Raw genomic sequence first — 14,127 nt, forward strand, 5'->3', positions numbered from 1 at the left:
TATATACCCAATTTGGATTTATTTAGAGACGAACACATTAGAAAGCTGTGAGTGGCCTCCCCAGGCATGCTAGCACCCTCATTCTCAAGTTTGATATAATGGAATGCATGTGAGTTTCAAGCTGTAAGAGCAGAATCTGACTTCCTGGATCTATGATTTGAAATGAGGAATAGTTCAACTACTGTATATATCAATCTATTCACCTCCAAAAACCATAGGAAAAAAGATTAGCAGGAAAGGGAATATAACTATTTTTCCTCTGCATTTCGTTGTGAATCTCCAGTAGAAGCAGTGTGTGCTACAGGTGGGTAGGATTCTGCTACATAAGGTGCCTTTATTCAGCCAAGAAGTTGCATTTATTTGTAAGGTTGAGAAAAAGCACATTTTATGCGGTAAATGGGCTAAATATAGATTCCAAAATATCGAGTAACCTAAATATCGAGTCCAAAATATAGAATGGACAAAATATCGACTGGACAGAATATAGACATCCAAAATATCATTTTGAAGGTAAGTACTGTAATATCGAAATTAAAAATATAGACAGTCAAAATATCGAAGTACATAATATAGGTGATTAAAATTATCGACTTTTTAATAATATCGAATTTTTTAAAGTGTTTTATATGTTAGTTTTTGTGTGGAAAGGGTATATTTATTTGTAATTTATTGTAAGTAATTAATTTTATGTTATTTAATTTTTGCGTAATTTAATTCTGTAGAGGGTTGTGGGTTTATAGGGGAATAGGGTGGGAAGTAATTTAATTATAATTAATTAAATATGTTAATTAATTAATTGGTATTTATTTTGAATATATAGTCAATTAATTTGTAATTGGTAATTAATTAATTGTTAATTGATAATTAATTTTTATTAATTGATTAATTGATAATTATGTGAATAATATTTTATTTTTAGTAGCGGGTTGTGGGTTTATAGGGGAATAGGGAGGGAAGTAATTTAATTATAATGAATTAAACATGTTAATTAATTAATTGGTATTTATTTTAAATAAATTGTCAATGAATTTTTAATTGGTTATTAATTAATTGTTAATTGATAATTAATTTTTATTAATTGTTTAATTGATAATTATGTGAATAATATTTTTTTATTTTTAGTAGCGGGTTGAGGGTTTATAGGGGAATAGGGTGGGAAGTAATTTAACTATAATTAATCAAACATGTTAATTAATTCATTGGTATATATTTTGAATAAATTGTCAATTAATTTGTAATTGTTAATTAATTCATTGTTAATTGATAATTAATTTTTATGAATTGATAATTATGTGAATAACATTATTTTATTTTTAGTAGCGGGTTGTGGGTTTATTGGGGAATAGGGTGGGAAGCAATTTATTATAATTAATTAAACATGTTAATTAATTAATTGGTATTTATATAGAATAAATTGTTAATTATTTTTAATTGGTAATTAATTAATTTTTAATTGGTAATTAAAATGTATTATTGATTAATTTAAAATTATGTGATTTATATTATTTTTTTTCACGAGAGTGGGAATATTAAAATTTACCCCTATGCTACCCAACGCTTTCCCTACTGTTGCACTCTCTGGAGTGGGAATAGTAATTTATACCCCTACGCAATCCAACGCTTTCCCTATTGTTGCACTTACTGGAGTAGGAGTAGTAATTTTTACCCCTACGCTATCCAACGCCTTCCCTACTGTTGCACTCTCTGGAGTGGGAATAGTAATTTTTACCATTACGCTATCCAACGCTTTCCCTACTATTGCACTCACTGGAGTGGGAATAGTAATTTTTAACCCTACGCTATCCAACGCCTTCCCTACTGTTGCACTCTCTGGAGTGGGAATAGTAATTTTTACCCCTACGCTATCCAACGCTTTCCCTACTGTTGCACTCTCTGGAGTGGGAATAGTAATTTTTACCCCTACGCTATCCAACGCTTTCCCTACTGTTGCACTCACTGGAGTGGGAATAGTAATTTTTACCCCTACGCTATCCAACGCTTTCCCTACTGTTGCACTCACTGGAGTGGGAATAGTAATTTTTACCCTTACGCTATCCAATTCTTTCCCTACTGTTGCACTTGCTGGAGTGGGAATAGTCATTTTTACCCCTACGCTATCCAACGCTTTCCCTATTGTTGCACTCTCTGGAGTAGGAATAGTAATTATTACCCCTACGCTATCCAACGCCTTCCCTACTGTTGCACTCTCTGGAGTGGGATTAGTCATTTTTACCCTTACGCTATCCAACGCTTTCCCTACTGTTGCACTCACTGGAGTGGGAATAGTAATTTTTACCCCTACGCTATCCAACGCCTTCCCTACTGTTGCACTCTCTGGAGTGGGAATAGTAATTTTTACCCCTACGCTATCCAACGCTTTCCCTACTGTTGCACTCACTGGAGTGGGAATAGTAATTTCTACCCCTACGCTATCCAACGCTTTCCCTACTGTTGCACTTCCAGGAGTGGGAATAGTAATTTTTACCCCTACGCTACCCTACAGTAATAATATTGTGTATTTTTTATTAATATTATGTTTATATATATATATATATATATATATTCACTGAAAAAACCATAGGTTATAGACCATATATAGTTAGGAATTAGCATTTAAAAAACCTTATTTTACTCACACAAAACCATTGAAATTCCATATATAGTTAGTTGCACTAACTATATATCGCGCACCTGCAATCCACTGCTGATCATGTCACATATTACATCATTCATGACATGGTCAGTGACATCACTGATGACATCACTGATGACATCTCAAATGACATCACTGATGACATCACTGATGACAACATCCAGTGACTGTATGTTTCTGTAAAGTTAAAATATGTCTTACATATTGAAGAATGAGTGGATGTATAAGTGTCTGGATGAAGGATTTAGTAGGTGCGTGACTGACTGTATGAGTGAGTGATTAAATGTGTCTCACTGAATGCATGGGTTAGTGACTAAACTGTCTTAATTTGTGCATCATTATGTCTGTTGTTCTGTAAACTGCTGCATGTGTTGATCATTAGCTATACGAGAGGCTATATGTGTTATTAATTGGTTGCCCAAGTATTTCTATGGGAGATTGAGTTTGTGTGGGGGTGGCTGGAAGGTGTGTGACTCTATGCATAGATGTGTGAGCAGTTTATTCACTAGGTGTATGAGTTCAAGAGTGCATGTGGAAACAGCTACATGGGCAGTTGACTGTGTGCATGAGTGTATTGATGAGTGAATGGATATCTCAATGCTACATGTCATAGTAAGTACATATGTAAAACACAGTACATGTGAGAGTTGGCATATATAAATAACTGTGCATGAGAGCCACTGAATGAGTGAGTGGTTGTATCGATCATTGTGAACTTGTATCAGGGATTCTATAAGAGAGTAAATATGTGTTAGTATATGTTTCAATAAGTAAGGTGTGTTTAACTGTATAGTTGAAGAAATGGAGGTGAGATTGTTTCTTTGCATGACTGACTGGGTGTGTGAGTAACTCCATGGATGAGTGGCAGTGTGTGAGTGTCTGTATACACTGAGTGTATCTAAGGTTATATTAGAGTCTGAAGAGGTTTATCGTATTAGCACAAGAATGATGTCAAATGAGATGTCATCAGTGATGTCATCAGTGATGTCATTTGAGATGTCATCAGTGATGTCATCAGTGATGTCACTGACCATGTCATGAATGATGTAATATGTGACATGATCAGCAGTGGATTGCAGGTGCGCGATATATAGTTAGTGCAACTAACTATATATGGAATTTCAATGGTTTTGTGTGAGTAAAATAAGGTTTTTTAAATGCTAATTCCTAACTATATATGGTCTATAACCTATGGTTTTTTCAGTAAATTTTCAAGGTTTTGTAAATGCTAATTCCTAACTATATATGGTCTATAACCTATGGTTTTTTCAGTGAATTTCAATGGTTTTTTAATAGCAAATATCATAAGCTGTCGAATGTCAAGTACGTGGTAAGTGAAAACATTTTCGTGTTTATGCACACTGATCTGCTTTGAATGGTGCCCCCCCCCCCTCATTTCTATTAGGAGTACTCTCTCTTTGCAGATAGTGAAAGGTAGTTAACGCAGGTCTTTGCCCCCATTGTAATCCGTCGTGCCTGCTTCTCTCTCCATTTGATTGATTGTTATCCAAGTATTTACTGTTTTAGAATTAGTTCTCTTTGGTTCATTCTCTATTTACAAACTAACACAGAGTCGCAATACTCTGTTTAGTCTTTGCAGATAACGAAAAATCGTGTAAAAAAAAAAGAAAAGGAATCGAGCAAAATCAGTAGGCCACTAATGGGATCTCTTTTTGACCTCGCTAAAATAGAAACATTAGGAACAACCCCTCATGACAAATACAAAACTAGTGAGATGAACTGAACTCCACACAATGATGGCTGCAAAACAGCTCGGCTCCGCCACCCACCCCGCCCAAAATAACGATAAAGAACGGCTGCCATGATTGGTTGCGGAATGACCACGACGGAGCTACGAAATGGTGCTGCTCTCATGCTAACCCCAGCTTCAGTCTGAAACATCCAGAAACACTGTAGACTACCAATTCGATCAGTTCCGGTAGCGCCCCAATGTAACCCGGTAGAGAAGAACTAGCTCTCCCCTCTTTGACTGATGGTTCTTGTTGCCTGTCCCTTCTGTTGTCATTTAACAGAACTATTTAGCCTGCTGAAAGGGTGTTGGACTTTGGCCCTTAGGGCAGGTTCACCCCGAGACTTTTTGCTTGAAATGGTGACCTGGAGATGGTGATTTTTGGATTCTGCGCACTTTCACTGTGTCCCAGTGGAAAGTGCGTGCGCACTCTGAGTGCATGTGCTGAGCTAGGCCTGCCCGCCCATAGGAATGCATGGGGAATGTATGTGTCCCTGGTAGTTCCTGATGCGTGGGGTGTACAGGCTTGAGTCTGGTATGTGTGAACTCGTGAGAGTGAATGCTGCGAGATGGTGTATGCAGCATGTATGTGTCTAGTAGCGAAGCGCCATTTCTAGACATGGCTGTACGTGTGCTGTGAGGGTGCTGGCGTGTGATTGGCTGGAGCTGGCTGGCATGCCAGGCTCCAGGAAGTCTGGATGGGTCTGCCCGGTGGTGAGTGGGAGATTAGCATGAGTGATGTGTGGGAGGAGTGTACCTGTGTCCTGGATGGGCTGGGTTTTCCCCACACAATGCTGGCTCCGCCCCCCTGTGGTGTGTCTAATGACCCAAGCCCTGCCAGTGAATAGAGAGGGTGGTTGAGGTAAACAGAGTACTCAAGAACCAGCTGCGACTGTTTCCGCCCCCACTCTGCACCCTTGAACAAAGGAATGCACTGTATAAAAATGGGGCTGTGTCCCCACTGAAGTTGTTCTCTTCCAGGATCCTGAGGGGGCTGTTGCTGCTGCTGCGGGGCCAGAGGACCGCCACTTGGGGTGTCTCCCTGCCTGGAGACCCAGTGTGCTGGCTCTGGGCCCAGCCCTGCCCCCCTGCCTTGCTGAAGGACTCTGCTGGACCTTTATTTTACTTATAGCGCCTGGGAGCGCTCTATTTTGGTCCTCTAGCGCTTGAGAGCGCTGTATTTGGCATTTAGCGCAGGGAGCACTGTAAATTGCCTTTTAGCGCTGAGGAGCGCTTTGCCTGCCTAGCGAGTGCCCACCTCGCTTATTTTGGTTAATTTGCCCCCTGGCAGGTGCCCACCCTGCCAGGGACCTTGCCGCTATATTTTAAGTTTACCTCGAGGGAGCCCACTCCTCGGTAAACTCATCCCCCGCCTACGAGTGCCTGGAACGGGCCGCCGCGCTGCCCGCGACGACCCGGAAGTGGTGAGGCGGCCGACCAATCACAGTGCAGCCCCGGAGAGGCCGACCGGAAGTCCCGCCCCCGCAGCCGCGACCCGGAAGTCAGGCAGGCCGGGGGCAGGACAGAGAGGCAGGCGGAAGCTGCTGCCTGCCGGGGCTCCCATGTGAAGGGAGAGCCCCGGGGAGAAGTGCTGCAGGGAGCGAGGCTCCCGTGAGAAGAGGAGAGCCCCGCCCGTCCCGAGGAAGCCGAGGAGCGAGAGCTGCAGCACCCGGTGAGTGGGAGGCGTGAGGGTTCGAGAGGAGGGGGAGGCGTCGGGGCACATTGCCGGTGCCCGCATCCCCCCCCCCCAGTGCGAGGTCCAGAGTGTTTAGAAGCCCAAGGGGCCCTCCCTCAACACAGTGTTCCCCAGAGCGGGGCCCCTAGATCGCAGGGGCATCTCACCAGAGCCTGAGAGGCTCCATCCGGGGGCAGTGTTGCCTGTGTTCCGAGCCCAGCGAGGCTCCAACGACGGGGCATTTCTTTGACCCTGAGTGCCCCCATTTCTGTGGTCAAGAGCCCTGAGGGGCTCTGGGAGGGCCATTGTTGCTTTGAGCCTGAGAGGCTCAGAGGGGACATTTTCTTGCTTTAAGAGCCCAGAGAGGCTCTGAGAGGGCCATTCGTTTTGTGAGCCCAGAGAGGCTCTGCAGTGCCACAGTGGTGGTTCTTGAGCCAGAGAGGCTCCACAGTGCCCTAACTTTCCCTACACCAGTTGCCCAGCACTTTGTGGGCAACTGCCACGTTTAGGACCCTGACACTTTGGACACAGGGACAGTCACAGGTGGTGACTTACGTGAGTTGGCGCAATTGTTCATTTTGCTTACACCTCTGAATGTATTGTGATGCATCATGTGTTTTCCTCTTTACACCTCTGAATGAATGTTATGCATTGCATCATGTGTTTTCCTCTTACACCCCTACAGGTATTGTAATACATAGGTGGTTGTTTTCTCCCTAGTACAGGTGGTGCTAGTGAGGTCCTGGTTACCAGTGATTACTGGTTGTGTGCTATTTTGTGCTATATTCTATGTACTAAGTGCTATTTCTGAAAGTGCTACTTCTGATTCCTGACAGTGGTCCAGGTGGCCCTGTCTTGTACATATCCCTTGTAAATTCTGCCCGTGCCTCTGGCACATTGTAAAGTGTGTGTTTTATCTACTGTGTTTTAGTGTAATACAAAGGCTATTTTTATATAACCTTGTGTGGAGTTTCCTTTGTGGTGGGCCTTTGGTTGTTGTTGCTGGGGTGCGTGCGCAAATACTTAGCCTACATCGCCTCCAAGTTTAGCCTTGCTGCTCGCGCCACGTTACCTAGAGGGTGAGTAGGGGTTATCTTGGCGTGTAACTCCCTTGCCCTGACTTGGGTGTGGTGGTCTCTGACTGACTTTGGCGAAAGCCCTGGCCAGCCGGGGATCCCATTTCCAACATTGGCGGCAAGCGGTGGGATAAGGATTTGTGTTTGCCTTGTACCTTAGTAGCAGCTGGCTGCACCACAAAACTCTGCATTTTAGATGACCACATTTTAGGGGATTGTATTGTTTTGGAAGTTTCATTATTTTCTTCTCCTGAAGAGTGTCATTTGATTGTGTTCAGTACATTTGTCCCCCGCCCTGCTTCCAGAGTTTGGTACCTGTGTCGCTTTTGGTCAGGTTGAGAAGTCAGGGGTGGTAGAAACTGCCTTACCGATCCGAGGGGAGGGTGTGTGTGGATGAATGGTGTGTTTTCCTGGACGCATGAGTATGAGTTCTCTTTGATAAGGGGATTGTTGAAGTTTTGGAATTGTGTCCTCTTACTTCAGATTGTTCAGTCCCCTGTGTTGCACGTGTCTGTGAGCATCTTGCCAAGATGGAGTCTGCTTTTAATGTCTGGGGTCTGTTTTTGCATGAACTGAGAGAGTTTTGCGAAGAGAGAGACATTGCAGTGAATGAGTCAGACACCCAGTCCCAACTTAGGGGTAACCTGATCCAATGGCAGAAGGATGACTGGGAGCATGAGCACAGTGAGGAGAGGGCCCGGGTCTCACACCATGAGGGTGGTGGGTCAGAGGGGAGCCCTGAAGAGTCTGAGGAGGAGGAAGATGATAGCACAGGGACGCCAGCAGATAGTGAGGACCCCATAGATAGGGAGTCCCTTGCTGGGTCCAGTTTAGGAGGCAGCGCCTCATCCCTTTCCCTGTCCCCAGAGGAGCTGGAAGATAGGAGGAGAGAAAGGGAGCACCAGCTGGCTTTAGAAAAGCTCAGGTTGGAGCATGCCCAGGCTATGGCACAGCTGGGCATTAGAAAGCAACAGCTGGAGGTTAAGAAGCAACAGCTGGAGACCGAGAGGGTCTTAGCGCAGGACAGGATAGAGGAGGCTGAGAGGGCCGCCACCAGAGGCAAAGTAGCTCTGGAGGGTAGACTATCCCCTGCGCGCAGTGTTGAGTGTCTGGATCCCCCAGGGAGGGTTGGGTCCAGTGGTGGCAGCTATTTAAATCTCAGTCTAGAAAGTCCCAGTTCCCAGAGTATGGTTCCTGTTTCCCCAGAGGAGGAGAATAGGTTGAGGTTTAGGAACCTTAGGAAACCGTCTCATCAGTCTTGGGAAGACTTTGAGGATGACTGTTGTAGAGCCCTGTGTGATTGGGTACGGGAGCCCACGAAATATGATTGGGACCTATTGCTCGATATGTTTCTCAGAGAGCAGTTGCTCAGTTGTTGTTCACCAGGGTTGCGCCAACACCTGTTAGGGTGTGGATTGTCTGAACCATGTGAGCTGGCAGAGGAAGCAGACCGCTGGGAAGGGACCAGAGGTTCTGTAGAGTCATTGGTGAGTGACTCCAAAAGTAGTGGGTCAGGGATCTTCCAGCCCAGCGTGGTGGAAGAGGCTCAGTGTAGCCCAGCGAGGTCCCAGTATAGTGAGAAGGGTGGAGGGGCTGACTGCCTGGCTCAGTGGAGCAGGAGTCAGTGGGTGGCTGAGAGCCCCCAGAGGCCCGAAGCCCTGTCTCAGAACCTGGGTGGTTTCTTGAGGGAACACCAGGTTGGGGACCTAGGCTGTCCTGTTAACCCAGTTGAGGAGGATCTCCTAGTGAGTAGAGGACCTGGAGCGTCTGTAACCAGAGCTCCTGTGGTTCTAGAGTCTGGCAGTACCGCTCCGATAGGGAGGGTACAGGAGTCCAGAGTGAGGAGTGATTGGGGGAGTTCCCCAGTGGAAGGACCAGTGGGTCAGGGACTATCCAGTTGGGCTAGGTTCCCGTGTAGTGACCATGGTAACACCACTTCTGGTCTGGGGGATCGTCACGCACTGTCAGGTGGACAGAGGGCGGGAGATCTGCGCCAGACAGACAGTCACGCAACAGATGTGACATTTGTTAGCCTCAGGGGGATTGCGTGTGAATCCCCAGAAGTCCTGGAGTGCCAGGCAATTGTTCCACCGAAGGTTCTAGACCAGAGGTTGGGAGGCCAGGTTCAGGATCAGCCTGACCTGAAGGGTAGGACGACTGTAACCAGTGTCCTGACCGGTTCTCCTTCCAGAGGAACTTCTCCAGGTGGGAGAGGGCAGACCTCTGGAAGGGGGTGCAGAGGGTGGGAGAGCCCACCTCTGACCCCGGTGCAACCTGAGTGGATAAGTCCTGGGTTGGAATGGCGTTCTAGGTGTACCCCTCGCCGGAGGAGGAGGAACCCTAGAAGAAGAGGTAAGGGGAGGAGAGCCTTCCCTGAGACTCCTGGTCCGCCTGAGGTTGTAGGCCTTAGGCTGGAGAACCAGTGGCAGTCTAGTCCTGCCTTGCAGACAGGAAGAGTGGAGAATGGCTCCTATGTGCCAGGGGTTACTACCCCCCACTCTGCGAATTGGCATGGACCAGTGGCACCTGGGTGGCCCAGGGCATGGTCCTGGCCGCGGACAACTTGGGAGTACCAGTGGGGTAGCCCAGTTGGTCCAGACAGTGTGTTTAGAAGGAATCCCCTGGGTTCACCATGGCGTAGAACAGGAGGGTGTCCCTGCAGTTGTGGGCCCGCGTCCGTGTTCTATCGCCCCAAGCAGGGAAGTCCATCACGGTGGTGATTGGTCTCCCCTGCGTTTTGGCTGGAAGGGGGTTATGTTGGACTTTGGCCCTTAGGGCAGGTTCACCCCGAGACTTTTTGCTTGAAATGGTGACCTGGAGATGGTGATTTTTGGATTCTGCGCACTTTCACTGTGTCCCAGTGGAAAGTGCGTGCGCACTCTGAGTGCATGTGCTGAGCTAGGCCTGCCCGCCCATAGGAATGCATGGGGAATGTATGTGTCCCTGGTAGTTCCTGATGCGTGGGGTGTACAGGCTTGAGTCTGGTATGTGTGAACTCGTGAGAGTGAATGCTGCGAGATGGTGTATGCAGCATGTATGTGTCTAGTAGCGAAGCGCCATTTCTAGACATGGCTGTACGTGTGCTGTGAGGGTGCTGGCGTGTGATTGGCTGGAGCTGGCTGGCATGCCAGGCTCCAGGAAGTCTGGATGGGTCTGCCCGGTGGTGAGTGGGAGATTAGCATGAGTGATGTGTGGGAGGAGTGTACCTGTGTCCTGGATGGGCTGGGTTTTCCCCACACAATGCTGGCTCCGCCCCCCTGTGGTGTGTCTAATGACCCAAGCCCTGCCAGTGAATAGAGAGGGTGGTTGAGGTAAACAGAGTACTCAAGAACCAGCTGCGACTGGTTCCGCCCCCACTCTGCACCCTTGAACAAAGGAATGCACTGTATAAAAATGGGGCTGTGTCCCCACTGAAGTTGTTCTCTTCCAGGATCCTGAGGGGGCTGTTGCTGCTGCTGCGGGGCCAGAGGACCGCCACTTGGGGTGTCTCCCTGCCTGGAGACCCAGTGTGCTGGCTCTGGGCCCAGCCCTGCCCCCCTGCCTTGCTGAAGGACTCTGCTGGACCTTTATTTTACTTATAGCGCCTGGGAGCGCTCTATTTTGGTCCTCTAGCGCTTGAGAGCGCTGTATTTGGCATTTAGCGCAGGGAGCGCTGTAAATTGCCTTTTAGCGCTGAGGAGCGCTTTGCCTGCCTAGCGAGTGCCCACCTCGCTTATTTTGGTTAATTTGCCCCCTGGCAGGTGCCCACCCTGCCAGGGACCTTGCCGCTATATTTTAAGTTTACCTCGAGGGAGCCCACTCCTCGGTAAACTCATCCCCCGCCTACGAGTGCCTGGAACGGGCCGCCGCGCTGCCCGCGACGACCCGGAAGTGGTGAGGCGGCCGACCAATCACAGTGCGGCCCCGGAGAGGCCGACCGGAAGTCCCGCCCCCGCAGCCGCGACCCGGAAGTCAGGCAGGCCGGGGGCAGGACAGAGAGGCAGGCGGAAGCTGCTGCCTGCCGGGGCTCCCATGTGAAGGGAGAGCCCCGGGGAGAAGTGCTGCAGGGAGCGAGGCTCCCATGAGAAGAGGAGAGCCCCGCCCGTCCCGAGGAAGCCGAGGAGCGAGAGCTGCAGCACCTGGTGAGTGGGAGGCGTGAGGGTTCGAGAGGAGGGGGAGGCGTCGGGGCACATTGCCGGTGCCCGCATCCCCCCCCCCCCAGTGCGAGGTCCAGAGTGTTTAGAAGCCCAAGGGGCCCTCCCTCAACACAGTGTTCCCCAGAGCGGGGCCCCTAGATCGCAGGGGCATCTCACCAGAGCCTGAGAGGCTCCATCCGGGGGCAGTGTTGCCTGTGTTCCGAGCCCAGCGAGGCTCCAACGACGGGGCATTTCTTTAACCCTGAGTGCCCCCATTTCTGTGGTCAGGAGCCCTGAGGGGCTCTGGGAGGGCCATTGTTGCTTTGAGCCTGAGAGGCTCAGAGGGGACATTTTCTTGCTTTAAGAGCCCAGAGAGGCTCTGAGAGGGCCATTCGTTTTGTGAGCCCAGAGAGGCTCTGCAGTGCCACAGTGGTGGTTCTTGAGCCAGAGAGGCTCCACAGTGCCCTAACTTTCCCTACACCAGTTGCCCAGCACTTTGTGGGCAACTGCCACGTTTAGGACCCTGACACTTTGGACACAGGGACAGTCACAGGTGGTGACTTACGTGAGTTGGCGCAATTGTTCATTTTGCTTACACCTCTGAATGTATTGTGATGCATCATGTGTTTTCCTCTTTACACCTCTGAATGAATGTTATGCATTGCATCATGTGTTTTCCTCTTACACCCCTACAGGTATTGTAATACATAGGTGGTTGTTTTCTCCCTAGTACAGGTGGTGCTAGTGAGGTCCTGGTTACCAGTGATTACTGGTTGTGTGCTATTTTGTGCTATATTCTATGTACTAAGTGCTATTTCTGAAAGTGCTACTTCTGATTCCTGACAGTGGTCCAGGTGGCCCTGTCTTGTACATATCCCTTGTAAATTCTGCCCGTGCCTCTGGCACATTGTAAAGTGTGTGTTTTATCTACTGTGTTTTAGTGTAATACAAAGGCTATTTTTATATAACCTTGTGTGGAGTTTCCTTTGTGGTGGGCCTTTGGTTGTTGTTGCTGGGGTGCGTGCGCAAATACTTAGCCTACATCGCCTCCAAGTTTAGCCTTGCTGCTCGCGCCACGTTACCTACAGGGTGAGTAGGGGTTATCTTGGCGTGTAACTCCCTTGCCCTGACTTGGGTGTGGTGGTCTCTGACTGACTTTGGCGAAAGCCCTGGCCAGCCGGGGATCCCATTTCCAACAAAGGGGTTGTGTTCCGACCGCTGGTTGGTGGAGACATTTTGACTATATTCTGTACCTGCGTTGTCGCGTAATGCGTCATATGACGCGCCGCGTTAGCGCATCCGGAAGTCATCCGGGGCGCGCAGCGCGTAACGTAAGCATAACAAGTCATGTGACTTGTTAATAAAACTTTTCATTGGTTCATTTTACTTTTCTTATTGTAATGATGAAAGGCTTGGTCATATGACCTAAAAATTACGCTTTTCATTACTTCCGAACATTATTTTTTCTTAAATATATGTTATAATGTTCCAGGCTAATGTACTTTCCCGGAAATTTTACAACTGTCCTGCAAGTAAAATATATTCTTTTTTCGAGAAAAAGAGCGTTTCTTCGTCCCATGACGGAGCCGTTGAGCAAAAGAGGGTCGACCTGCTGTCTTAGTCGCCGATACGCCTGAATATGAGATTCTTATCGATCACTTTATGTTGCAGGAATAGAAAACACAACAGCCCTTGACCATTTATCTTTACTGCGTTCCTTCGTATTATACCTTTTACCCTTCATGTAATTGGTCTGCTTTATTTCACTTGCCTTTTAATGATTCTAAAACAGTCACTATTATTAAAAACTTTACCAATGTATATACTACTACCATGTTTTCTTTTAAAAACCTTTATTGTGAAAATTTCATTATACAAATACGAGCCTATAACCACGTGGGCCTGCCACAGAGCAAACTGTAATCGTATATGATGAATAGACATTTACACTGTAGAGGAACGTAACGGGCGGGCCATTAGGTTGCAAGAACTTAGGTGTCTAACAGTTACGGAATCGGTGGACGTACATTTTATAATTAAAATACGACAGGGCCAGTTACAATAAAATTATCTAGATATACATTTGCGGGCAAGTACCATGGGTGACGTTAATTCGAACTTTCAACAGTACAGTAATCAATAACACATCAGAACTTAATATCAATAGGGATGTCGAAATATTCAATCAATTCTCGTCCCCGCCCGCCATGTGCTTCAAAACTGCATACGTATCTCGTGATTTCAAGGTTCTGCAACCAGTACACAACAAGGAGTTACGAGTCCCATTTATTCCGGCGCCATTTTGGGCGAGGACGGGCAGGTCCAGGATATAGTCAAAATGTCTCTACCAACCATCGACTATGATGATGTTCATATGCTGTATTTATTAGAGTAACACTCATCTGTCCACATGAAATTAATTTGCCACAATCTAAACATGTCATTTTAATCTTTCCAAAGTTCTTCTAAATATTTGGGACCGTTTCCCTTGCCTCTGAAGCTCTCAGTGCCACTTCTTTGATGAATGTACTAGCAGGTCAGGGGTTCTCCTCCAAATCTCTCTTTTATGCAGCACTATAATTAATTGGTGCCACCTCTCCATATGACGATGCATGGTATAGTTACCACAACTATATTTTTTTTCGGTTCCTCTGGAGAGTTCATCGTGGCAGATGAAGCGTGTAACGTACCGGGCATTTACCTTTTTTTGCATGTACAGGAAAGGAAAAGAAAATCGAGCGTCCGAGTTCTAAGGTGTCCCAGGGCCATTTTAGTGGACCAGGCCCAAATCCAAAGAACAGGCCGCCATTTTGAGAGTCCTCTTGCAGCCGCCTGTCGCTGTAGCATCAAGAGCAGCC

This window comes from Lissotriton helveticus, assembly GCF_964261635.1.
Source record: "Lissotriton helveticus chromosome 1_1 unlocalized genomic scaffold, aLisHel1.1 SUPER_1_unloc_10, whole genome shotgun sequence".
Taxonomy (NCBI): domain Eukaryota; kingdom Metazoa; phylum Chordata; class Amphibia; order Caudata; family Salamandridae; genus Lissotriton; species Lissotriton helveticus.